This window comes from Dreissena polymorpha, chromosome 1 (assembly GCF_020536995.1).
Source record: "Dreissena polymorpha isolate Duluth1 chromosome 1, UMN_Dpol_1.0, whole genome shotgun sequence".
Lineage (NCBI taxonomy): Eukaryota > Metazoa > Mollusca > Bivalvia > Myida > Dreissenidae > Dreissena > Dreissena polymorpha.
Window position 1 is genome coordinate 128,779,643 of NC_068355.1, and position 13,828 is coordinate 128,793,470.

Sequence of the window (13,828 nt, forward strand, 5' to 3'; positions counted from 1 at the left end):
TTTGACAATGGGGTAACATTTATTATCCGTATAAGCAGGAAATTTTAATGCTATTCTTTGTTTCGCTTCTTTTGATTATGCGGAAGAAAATTGTTTATCTTATTTTGTCACGCAAAGTGTATCATCTAGAGTAAAGTATTACTATAAATATACAAGTAAATGTATGTTGCGACACAGTTCTATTCCAGGGTGAACATTTTATACTCCAAATCCTCAAATAATTTGTAATTTAACAGAACATATTTTAGAATTAGTATCTAATAGCTCTTATTAATTTGATTTTGAGTCTCGGTCTGTTCCAATAACAAATAACTATTTTCTTATAATTCTTATGTTGGGTCTTCGCTGGTTTCCGTCGCGGGTTACTACATATCAAAATAATGTAGACGCGCTGATCTTATTCTTTATGCCTGCATACACGTACAAATACTCAAATATTTGTATAATATTTGTATCAGAAGCTAGTTACATTAAAAGTGTAACCTGTGCGCAAGGACTCAGCATCATTGATGTAAGTATATTTGCTGGTTTGATCTCTATAACAGCTTTGATTTGTCTATTTTACGATTGTAATGATTATCCTTTCTTAAAATCTATATATAACCTCCTTCACTTTATCGGCAATTTGTCAAGTACCAAATATTAAAAAACAACAACAAATAAATTTAATAACTATCAAAGATATTGAGACGCAGATGTACTTTGTGCCCATACCGACGTTAAAGTCGGAGACTGGTTGACACTATGTGAACTGCCAGGGTAACAAGAAATGCATGTCCACCAAAGTGCGCGTGAACAGCGCTGTCTTTATGATTACCTAATTTGTGAGAAATTTGTGGGAGCAGTATTCTAATGGTAGGACGCTGGCTTAGGGATCGAGAGGTCCTGGGTTCGAATCCCGCCCTGATCACTGTAATTTCTTGAGCAAGAAATTTATCCCACATCTGCTCCATTCCATCCAGGTGTACAAATGGGTACCTGTGAGGGAAATAAGCCGATGGGCCGTGGCTGCATACTGTGCCAAGATGTTAACGGACGACTTATTACCCAGTGATCAGAGAAAAAAATGTAAAGCGCCTTTGAACGCCCATGAGTATAAAAAGGGCGCTATATAAATGTGGTGAAAAAATGTCATGTTCGCAGATTATTTTTTATTTAGTTTAATCAATTATCTTATTGATTATTTTACAACTTTTATATGGCATAAAACAAAATATTTGTGAAGGGAATTTCCATTATGAACATCTATTCGTACTGAAACCGGTATTCTATATTCCAACGATATTGATTAAACGGTGATTGCACATCATTTATTTTATATTAACTGGAACTCATACTACAATTGTCATCCTATCTTCTATGTTTTTATATTCTAAAAAGGAACATGTTGTTGTTATTTTTGTCTAAGTTATCTCTATAAAACCCATAGGATGCTTAACAGTGCACACACATTTCTACATTTGCGTTTAAACACACACACACAATAAATTTGAATCGGTTGCGTTTATTTTAAACTTGCGGTTTTAAAAGCGAACTACTTCATTGCCTTCAGCGCTTTGATTTCTGTTTCCCATCGCATCAACTTTAAGTTCCACTTGGTATCTTAACACACGCATTTTAGAATAGTTAAAAGCTATATTCGACTCTTTGAACAGTTTTTAGTTTATTGGCAGTATTCCAATAGACCATATAGTTAAAAATCAGAACATGTCTCGTAGTCAGGTGTGTATTTTTGCGGCCAGAAAATGTCCGAATATTGGTAGTCGATTTAGATAACATTTACTTTAGGTGTTATGTTAAATGTGATGTCATGAAAGTTTCCGTGGCGCAATGGTAGCTCATTCGCGTACGGTCCCAAAGAACACTTGTACGAATCCCGCATTTTTTGCTTTTACTTCTTCGCAGTCGTTTTTAAACCTCGTAGCTACAAAATGCCTACTTTTCAGGAGAGAGAAAAAAAACGTCACATTTTTATAAAGATGTTTTAGAAATTGAAATTCTGTAAAACAATACCAAACAAATGAAGCTGCAAAATATGGTATAAGCCGTAGACGCGTAAGTCATACTGATAAGTCATACTGATATTCAGAAATGGTAGCTACGATATTGTGTCACCACAGTTTTGTCGTTTGTATGAGGTACGACAATTCGTCCTGATAGGAAACCACGTGGCTGCAAATATAAAAACGTTTTTTGTCAAATTTGTCAAAACGAAATGACGTACCTATAGGTGAAATGACGTCGCTACGACTTTTCGCCCGAAAAAAAAAGCCAACAATCAAGCTACAACATTTCGTCACGTGGCTTTTTCAAGGGCTCTGATTGGCGTAGAGCTACGAGATATAGCATAAAACACGCGCCAGACTTCATATGTTCGGAAAAGACGAAATAAAATTTGAGAACGACAGCGACGACTTGTTTTCTTACTATGAAAATTAGTTAAGACTGTTAAAAACATAAAAGCAATCATTTAATTGGATTTGGAAAAATGACAAACTCTGTTCACAATTACCTTAAAAACGAGATTTTAATTAAATTATCGTAATTCCACAACTTGTTTCATAGATGTCATCATTCCAATAAATATGTTCCTAACATTTTTGCTAACTTTGTGCATAGTTAGGTGTTTTCTACGAGGTGTATCTCGTTGCATTAGATTTTGTGATGACATACTTGTGTAATATAATTATGTATTACTATGGTACTGTACTTTAAATAGTTTGAATGAGAAATGTCTTGTTTTTTGTAGAAGACAAGTTTTTTTATGGCTGTTATATTGTTAAACTCTGTGACGGCGAATATGTACCTTGCTATCTGGGGCGGCAAAAGAGTGTGGCAAATGAAAGTATTTTGATAGTACAGTTTATTCTGCAAACTCTGTAACATATTGTTTTAAATATAACAACACAACAAAACCGACAAATAATTTGTTTTTGCTTAACTGAAAATGAAGCGATCGTAACAATATAATGAGAAGTAACAAACAAAAGGCACACAAATATTTTTTACCTTAGCTTTCGAATGAACAAGTCTTTCCGTCTTGTAAACAATAATGATCTCAAGATAACGTTTATTTCCACCTTGTTCAAATATATGTAACGAGCCTGTTATGAGAATATTTGCTTCTTGTTTCATTTGTTTGTACGTATTCTTTGAAAAAATCTTTTTGATAGCCTTTTAGATTTTCATTCAGTCAACTGTTCCTCAAACATTTACTTCCGAGAAATAAATAAATGTATCTTGCCAACAAACACAAACTTTAAATGCCGTCGGCGCTTTGATTAACATACCCTTTGGCTCATCGCTAGCAGAACAAAAGTTGAGGCGTTAGGAACGTAAAGGAGATTATGGTGTTTTTTGCTTGTATGCCTCTAACTGCACCAGACATTTAACCGCAAAATCAAATCCAAGGCCGATGAGTTTAGTTTTTATTTGCATTTAAGTGGCATGAATAAACGTAGAGATACGATCACACATTCGTTAAACATTTCAAAGTACGGTTCCAACTTCCAACAGTTTAATCTAATATTACTGGTTGTATTCATGGTTGTGGAATTACTTTTACATCAGGATAACACGTGATTTTCAAAAAGTATTCACAAAAGTGTACATTATTTGTAATATTATGAAATGTTCACGAGTTTACAATAAACAATTATCCCCTACCCGCGAAATGATTGAACTTTCTTAGTGTATACATGTGGAACTTTGATGTCTTCGATATAATTCATGTAAGGTTACTTAACTGCGTAAGACACCCTTAAAGGGACTTCTTCACAGTTTCAGAACATAAGAGAAATCCCAAAAATATAAATGCATATAAAACATTTAATTCAGACTTTAACAATATTGGTATGAGAATATTCATCGATAGAAATCGGTAAATTAGTGCAATTTTAATTGTGTAAGACTATGTTTTATGATATGAACTTGTAAGTGCATCATTTTTAAAGACATTGATTGCCATAGATACGGAATCTATTAATAAGTTTCTTGAATATTAAGATAAGTTAATAGTGTCATTAATTAAAAATGCTGGCTTGCGGGACAGATTTTATTAACAACAACAGTATTATAAACAACATATAACATATTTGTTACGACCAAGAGTTTAATACGTCCATACCACCCGCATTAAACTTCAGTATTTTAAGGCGTGCAGAGCTTGAAGTAACATTATTGTTGTGGACAATGTCTGACATGTTTTCTGGTTGATTAACGACCACTGTCTGAGTATCAAGCGGCTCAACACGAAGCATGGGAACATTTACTTCCTCTTGATTACTTGAAGCTGTACGATTTGAATCCAGCACATGTTGGAAGCGGACATATCCTATATGTTCAATAATCACCTTCTCCCTGGTCACCAACCTAACTTCCCCCGACCCATGGACTGTCAGCTTTTCTCCGGGCACCAAATCAGTTGTCCGCAATCTTTGCAAAGGTAAAGTACGCGGCCCGGTGTTTTCTGGATCCGGCTGAAATTCGACAAGGGTAGTGTCTTCGCTCGTCGGCTGTCTCTTCTCCTAAGCGTTGCAGCATACTCTCGGAAAGCTCATATTCAGGTCACCTACATACTGATGCGTCACTTTATTAGTTTGCAGATGTACCTCAACCAACTTCCTGTAAAATTAACTTATCTGCGTGATTAGAACGGTTACCATTATCGGCAAACATGTCTAAATGCAGCGTGTCATTCATTTGATTCGCCACAACAGACGATATTGTAGAAAACATTTATTCCTTTTGGAATATCTATTATAAACACCCAAACGAAAGTCTATCCCCATGTTTGACTCGATGTTGCTGAATTCAGAGCTGCCATTTTCTGCCTTAGGAAATGTTTCTGTAAAGCCAATTACAGAAAAGCTAGGAATTGCAACGTCCGTGTTCAACGTGAAATCGAGTTCTTTAGTGCCATTTGGAAACATGTCATAGAAATCTTGCAACAATTCATCCATGGGCTTTTTAGTTGCGTTTCAATCATGGTGGATTCTTTTCTACATCAGGTGACCTCCCCGACGTGTTTTCGTTAATTTTAAAAAGCGCGTGCTCTTTCGACAATAATGGGTTCACCTATTGGAGTAAGTATGTTGCTTTCAATGGTCTCTAAGTTCGTCTCAGGACCATTACTTGCTACCATATTGTTTACATCCACCAGCTGACTGCCTAAGTCTGCGTCACGATGAATTGTTTAAATCGATATTATTTATAGCTTGATCAACAGACGTTATTTCTCGATTTCCATTATTTGAAGTAAATCGGATGCCCTGTCCTAACAAAGTTTGAAAACGATTCCCTATCGCAATCAGGCCTTTGATTACCTTGCTCCGGCGGCGTTGTTGATCCATTACAGAATTAAAAACTGATCTAATGTCTTGGTTATCAAAACCAGTCAATCCGAGCCCATTTGTGTCTGGCATTTGAAGTCCTTGAGAAGATAACGTTGCTAAAGGAATTTCACTGACAACTGGAATTCTGATTCTTTGACGAAGTAAATTTCCTAGCGGATTTTCAATACTTGTCGCAACGCGGTTATCTTGATCAATTGAATCTGCAAAACGATTTTCATTATTTAGTGGCGATTGGCTGTCTTGCTCAACAGTTGACACTGGTGAAGTGTTCGCAATACTGGTAAGTATCCTTTGTTCAGTTATTAAATGGTCTCCAGTATTTAATGAAAACCGCGGTTCTTGTTCGTTAATCATTGTTAAACGGTTTGCAATATTTCTTGAAGGTTGGTTTCCTTGTTCATTTAATGATTTACACTATTTCCACTATTGAATGGTACAAGGTAATTGCGCGCCTTGTTCAGTAAAGCGGTCTCCGATATGTAATGGATGCTGATTTCCTTGTTCGTTAAACGTTGTTATTTGGTTTAGATTATTTTCTTGAAATTGTGTTATTCTAGATCGGTTTCCACTATTTGGCGGGAATTGGATGCCTTGTTCGTTGAACGCTGTAAAGCCAGTATTACTATTTTCTGGTGATGGGTTGCCTTGTTGGTTTGACGGTGTTATCGATTAAGATCATTTGCTTGCATGGGTGTCGCCTAGTTCTGGAATGTTGTAAATCGGTTTTCATTGCCTTGCTTGAAATTGGGGACCCTTTGTTCGTTAACAGTTGTTTGCCTTGCGTCATTTGTACCCGTAAAAAAGTTAAAAGGAGATTGTACCTGTCTTTGAAAATTAAATCTGTCTTGAATTTGGGAAACAAATGGGAATATCCGCTGCTGGTCTACAGATGAAGACGTCGTTGTCGTTCCTTCGATGTTATTCAGTTCACGCGTTGTATTTCTAGGATTAGTTATGAGTTCTTGCACATCTACTCTGTTAGTGAATCTCGGACTAGTGAATGCGTGAGAGTTGGGCAGAAGACCTCTTGCGACGGCAATGTTATGCATCATACCGGTAAATCCGTTTCGGATCGCGTATGTTCGGTGGTTCTCGGAAAAGCCGGAAGATGTTCCGCATTAAAGTGATCGGGGTGTCCACTGATTGACGTAGTTCGTTCAGTTGTCGGAATGCACCAGTGTCTCCGTTTTGCAGGCGGCTTACCAGAAAGCTGTCCCTGAAGTTAAATGCATCGATGATTCCATCGGCGTGTTTGGTGTTTCTCCGCTACTGGTTCCCCTCGAAATATGGTAGGTACGAATTGTCGCATAGGGTCAGGGTTGAGAGATGTTTGTACGTCTGGTTGTGTCAGTTGCTGGTATTGATATCTGTGAAATCCAAATAACTATTGACAACACAGATGTAGGTCGATAGACGGTGCATTTTTCGCACTGCCTGAAATAAGGCAAATATACTCAAGATGAAAATCTATGAAATATGTGTCAGATGTGTATGTCAAAAACAGAGTTCACTACGAAGATACTCCCAAGTAGCCATGTGCTCAAAAAATTACATTATCATGGTGTGCACTTTGTTGTTTGAAAGCAACCATTTGTTGTTACAGGTATGTTTTATCTAAAATGGCATTTTAAAACAGTTGCCTATGTGCAGAAACTTATCAAACCTAGCTATGTTGCCAACGTAAAAGACACAATTGAGACTTTCTCTGTGAAAAACTATCTTCATGTGCTTACTGTAGTGTTTTCGCGCAGCTAGTCAGGGACGACACTTTCCGCGTGTGTGCAAGTTTTCTTTAAACAGAAGTCTCTTTTAAACGAAACTGCAGTCTAGGCGGGAAGTGTCGTCCCTGATTAACCTATCCGGAATGAACATGCTAATCTGGGACAATACATGCGTGAATTTCGGTTTTCCACGATATTTTGCTCATTGTTATGTTTCACTTTCTGCGAAAAACGATACACGATTTTCTTTTCTAGAGCTAAAAATTACAAATGAAAATCTGAACATAGAATGTACTTACGTAAACTTTCTCTGATGTTTTTTAAAATGTTCATGTCAAATGATCTCAATACACAATACTAAGTGGCATAATTAAATTTTATTAGTTTAAGGAATTTCTACAAAATTTCTGTTAAAGGCTTTGAGAATGATAAGGTCCCAGGCCGCAACAACATTTATCGAAAAATAACATACATCAAATCTTTCATTCGTTCGATCCAAATACATAAATGAATGTTAGGAATCTCATATGGGTAAGGAAAAATTGTTTCATACATGTTTCAAACGTTGAAATAAAATAGCGATAACTTTCTTTCTTTAATTGTCCTGAATCTAACAAATAAATAGTTAAAAAAATAAAACCAGTTTAAAGAAGTTTTTCAATACCAATTCATCTTTCATTTTTTTCAATATTTATGTACGAACACACGATACATTTATCTAACATGGAATGTTACTAACTAACCGGATTTAACTTAAATAATTAAACTAATATTAAATAATAATAAAAATCTTACCTCTCATTATAAACATAAACACAAGCAAGAGAAGAAACCTTAACACCAAATCCCCGTCTCTGTTCGCTCATAGATTCAGCTTAAAAACAGTAACGCGAACGCGACAAAATCGCATGTACCAAGAAAACACGGTAGTACAGTGTTTACACCGCAAAAAACGTTAGCGTCGGAAATTGTCTTACAACAATTTTACGATAGTTTTTTTTTACTGATTGTGTAATGGATGTTGTATGTGCTTTCTTGCTGTTATAAAGGATAAGAGAAGAAGGTGCAAAAACAGCATAACAAAACGTAATGGACTTCATGAATTCAATAATTAGTTTTCATAGTCAATGAAGAACAACCAATGGAGTTGATTATTTAGTCATCATATCGATGTATTTACACCTCAAAATTAATTCTGAGAAAATACTAATTATATGAAATTACGTATTTCATTTTATATTTCAAAAGTATTTACATGTGCGTGTTTTAAAGTAAGCACTGATCAATAAATCTGTTTTCTTAGTTATTAGCAAGCAACCTCCGCGAAAATATTGACTGGAATCAGAATTGATGGATCAAATCCCTGCGGTTTTTAATCAACACGTCATGATTTCCGAGCCACGTGGTACAACGATTTTCCCGTTGTTATGTTTGCGTTTTTTTTTATTATGCAAAGTAAATTGTTATGAACCTAAACTTATAGTCTACACTATTTTCAAAATATAATAGAAAATGATACTACTTGTCATTTTATAATACTTAAAAAATCCTTCAAGATCCGGATTGGACGAGTTTTCTTGTGATTGCAGAGATTGTCAACCTCCGCAGAGATTGGACTGGAACCAGCATAGCTGGTCCAAATCCCTGCCTTCATAACCAACCACGTGATGTTAAATAATTTTACCTTTGTTATTTGTACTTTTTTAATTTAATTAATTATTATTTTTATAATGAACTTTCAAAATATAATAGAGAATAATAATACTTTTCATAATATAATAACGTTATCTAATACCCCCCCCCCACCCACCAATAAAAAATAAATCCTACCCCCATCTAGTATGCGAGAGCATTAACGACAACTCTGCGTGGTGGCAATTGATATGCAAGTATGCAAGTTACCTCCCGTGGCTTCAATATATTACTTCAGTGTAGTAACGTGTCTCCAGGAAAAAAGAGATGACATGATCCAGTGGCAATAAGTAATAATAAAGATTAAACGATAATTGTTTCCTTCATTTACCCCTAATGTTTATTGCCGAAACTTAACATTTTCTTATTCCACGTTGAATTTTCGATAGTGTTTGCTACTTTAGATGATACCGGTGATCGATTAATGAAAGATGTCCTAATAGACATAGGATATATGTCGCTGAGCTTCCTTATTTAGGTAGAAAATTATGTTATTATAGTATTAAACGTGAACGACTAAAAGATTGGTGCGATATATGTAATTTCAAACAAATTATACCTTTTTGGTCACAGATATTTCGCGGAATACGGTACTGAATGCACGAGACATCGTGGCTATGAATGCGTGTATGTTTATGTTCGCGCTACGTTTTACATTACTATTCACGTATACATATGTGAACATGATTAATTATACCACACAAAGCGCCAAGTCTTAGATACCGCAATATACATTTTTCAGATTATGTGAATTGCATAATTTATAAAATGTTATCATTGAAGTAAAACAGATGCATGCATATCATTTAGGACAATGACATCCAACAATTGCGAGTATACGAGTATAAGTTAAATGTGTGTTACATCTACTGCAGAAATATAATCAAAGCGCTGAAGGCACTGTAGGTGTTCGCTGTTGTAAAATGTCCTCCTTGATTAGCGTGTGCGCATTGCACAGGCTACTCAATATGCACAGGCTAATCTTATTTGACATGCATTAAGCCCCGTTTTCCCTGAAAGCAGCCATATGTACATATTTCAATGATAAACACTAGACTGGCCAATCTCGTCTTACAAGCTGTTAAACACTATTAGTCATATAAACCCTCTGCAGTGCACCAGTGGTGAACTATAGACAGGCAAATGTGGTGGTCATCTTTCCATTTGTCCTCTGCTGCAACAGGCAGCGGTTGTCTTTCCATACCGTACCTACGGCTTGTAAGCACATACTGATTTGCAAAATTATGGTCTGTAACATTAGTGTGAGCATTACACGGATGAATGTCCAGCGACCTTTATCAAGTTTTGAACAGTCTAAATCAAGATGTAAACATAACGCCACTTTAAGTTTTAGCAGGAATATGTATAGTAGAGTTGGTAAGATTATAAGATTTCAAAGTTTAACTCAATGGTAGAATGATCGATCGGTAAACAATGATCATGCGATGGTGAAAGTTGAACGCGCGACTTTCGTTATTGAAAATCTTCAATTGGTGGACGAACTTAATAATGATAGGAATTGTGTCGTTGAATAGGTTAAAACATACAAACGAATATGCTCATAGAAACATGGGTTTAAGAGGAACAAGATCAGAAATATTCTGAGCCAAATCAGTTTCATTCGTGAATTTTTAATTAAATAACGCTTTTCTTAATCACATCGTTTTAGTGAAATATGTATTGATGTAGTTAAATGGACTTTTTTCGATGGAGATTAAATATTGTACAGAATATAGATAAATCTGACAGGTAAGTTTGATTACATTAAAGACTTAAACGATGTGTTTCCAGAGAGTGTAACGTAATATATCGAAGTCTTTTTGGAGTACAGATGACCCGACGTGCCCCAAAAAGCCCGAGCATGTTTTAAATATGCATGATATAAATATGGTTTTTAGAATCTGAACGTTTACTATTCACAGATAAAACACAATACGAATAAAACTATCCCAGTATATTCGGTCCACGATTTCATTTGAATGAACCTTTCTGAAAATAGCACATTGTACGTCTAATAATTATTAGCTTCGCTTAACACCATATACCTCATTATTGAAATTCGTGAGTTATATTCAATAGTGTTAAAATGAATTATTAAAGATAATACGATGTTTTAAGAACCAAGGTTCGAATGTGTTATCTTGTATGAACATCAAATTCAAGCGAACATTCACGTAATGCAGTAAATCCTTAAGCCATAACTTGATACAAGTTTGTATACAATGGTGTAATGTTTTTATAGCATCAACAATTACCGCATTATGTCGCTATCTATACGATTATGTTTACGTTAAAGCTGCTTTGTTTATTTGTATTTCCGCACTCATTAACTTATAAATGAATTTATTAACAAATTGCTTGGCTGTGATAAAACTGAATCTGAAAACACTGTGTGAAATTTATATATCTCTATAAACCAATCCGCTATATACAGCATGTCATTTTCAATCTCCTACATTGACTAAAGTCGTATGAGAAAACATGTATAGAATCTCATAATTGCACACGGAATTGATCAATTCAGTATCACATAAAAACGTGCAACGCAACAGATGTTGCTTTCACTAATACTAAGCCCTATAAATCCAACATATTTTTCTTGACAAACAGTGTCCTCCTCGGCTGCTAGTGTTCAGCCTCCGTGCGTATTTGATCGTTTTCGTGAAACGGAGTTGTTGATACATTTTACCTGTGACCTAGGAATAATATTCAAGTACAGTTTTCCTGGAATATAATTGACTATCTAATCAACGAGGTAAGTTTGTATTGTTTTGAATTTAATATGCTCAATATAAAATTTTAGTGCATATGGTACATTTTAAGAGTAAATAAAAAAATAAACCACTGATCACGACTGAAATTAAATAGCTATAAAAGAGAATACATTTCAATTTACATTTTCTTAGTACAGTTTTCACTTCTTAACCAATAGGAACTGGCACACATCTTCAACTTAGAAGGAGTGCTGTATCGGAAGAAGCAGAATTAAATTACCTTTTAAATAAAAAGTATATATTGGCCGTGCTCTGTGCAAAAGGGGATTAAAACCATGTGCGTAAAGTGTCTTCCCAGATTAGCCTGTACAGTACGCTTTCCGCCTAAACTGTATTTTTTTTGCTAAGAAGAGACTTTCTTTAAACAGAAAATTGCATAAAAGCGGAAAGTGTCGTCCTTGATAAACCTGTGCGGACAGCGCACGATGATCTGGGGCGACACTTTATGCACATGCATTAAACCCCCTTTCCACAGAGCACGGCTCATATACATACATGTACATGTATATACATATACAGACTAAAGCACAAGAACCGTAACTCTCTGAGGCATGAACTACGTCTCAACTTTATTAAAAGCTTTTGAGAAATTGTATCATAAAGTTGTATAATCAGGGGTCGTTTTACAGAAGCATCTTTAGTCAAATTTTATTCTTATCCTTAAATTGGGAAATTTTCTTAAGTGTTTCATTTCATATTGCAATAGATTGACATCAAGATATCCATTTAAATAACATTATTATGCCAATATGTTATTTTAGAAATACCAAAAAAACAAACATGTGTTGCCTTATTTAGCAAAGAAATACAAAACATTGTAATTTTGAACTTAAGTGAAATTGAGAAATGACTTTAGATGTTTCTGGAATACCACCCCTGATCATGGTCGTGCAATTAAGGACAGATCGCAATAAGGTTTTAAAAGGCAAAATAGAAATGCTCACTGGTAGTTGTGTATATCTGTCTCCAGCCCCAATAACAGTACAGGTTTAGTTGTTACAAATAATAAAAACCTAACAGCTAAGGTAAAATAACAATAATTTGTTTTTGGCAAAGAACGAGTATCATGATCTGAAAAGCATTTAAATCAGCAATGTCCGGACCAGTTAACCTGCATGAGTCAGTAAAAGTAAAATTGAGTACGTGGTCAATTAATTATATACGAAATTTGATGTTAATTTATGTTTATAAAGCAGCGTCATGTGGCTTGAATGTTTAGCCTGAAGTATAGTATGATATTATGATATATTATGTGTTAATTGTAAACAACTTTATAATCTCGAATATTGCGTATGTTTGTAAATTTGATAACAATCTTGCTATTAAAATTAATGTTTTTAGGGTCTGAAGTTAACACATAGTAACCTTAACTGGTCGTTAAAGTTTTTTGCAACCAGATCAGATACCCTCTTTGAAATCGCAGTCAGTCAAGGTTATGTCATTTCAGGTGTATACCGTCAAATTGAGCTCAATTTCGCTGCAAAAAAAATTCAGTTCAATTCATTTTCTATCGCATTATGGTTAGTCATGTTCAGTGCGGTTCTGGTGTGTCATTTCTAAGAATTAACCTGTTTTTCAAAAGCCTCGTCTAATTAGTGTCGCCGTTACTGCAACGGGAATTGCATAAAGAAGGAAATATCGACTCGTCGCGAAATAATGAAGGAACATATCAAGTCGTTTGAATTCTGTACGCAATTACTCCTTAGGGACTATAGAAAGTCGACACCAAATGATCAGGTAAAACACTGACAACGTTGTGTGTTCTGGCTGAAATAATATAGGCTAACAGCCGCTGTGATCACACACAAACATAATTGGAGGAACACATGTTATTGCAATTAAAATTAGACTTGCGTTGGGAAAACGGGCCTTAATAAATATGCTTTAAGTGTCGATTAGCCTATGTAGGCTGACATGTTCCGCTGTTATGGTGTTATTCGTTTTCGAAACGAAACTCCAGTTTAAGAGGATATTGCCGTTTCTATCCCTGTTGAACTGCGCTGGCTACTATGTTGTGAAACCTAAAGCTTATGCAATAAGCCCCGTTTTAATTGGTATACTTTAAAGACTGCAGTTTTCCGTACTCATTATACAATCTCTCTGTCAAAATTGCCTAGGAGTACATATTACCAGTAAGTTGGTAGAGCGAAACTGATTTAAAACGAAACTTCCGAATACTTAAATTGCTATAGTAATTGAACATGTATTGAATTAAGCATCCACGTCAACGTTTAGCAAGTATATTGGATGCGCAAGACACCGCCAAACTCATAAAACCGGCCATTAC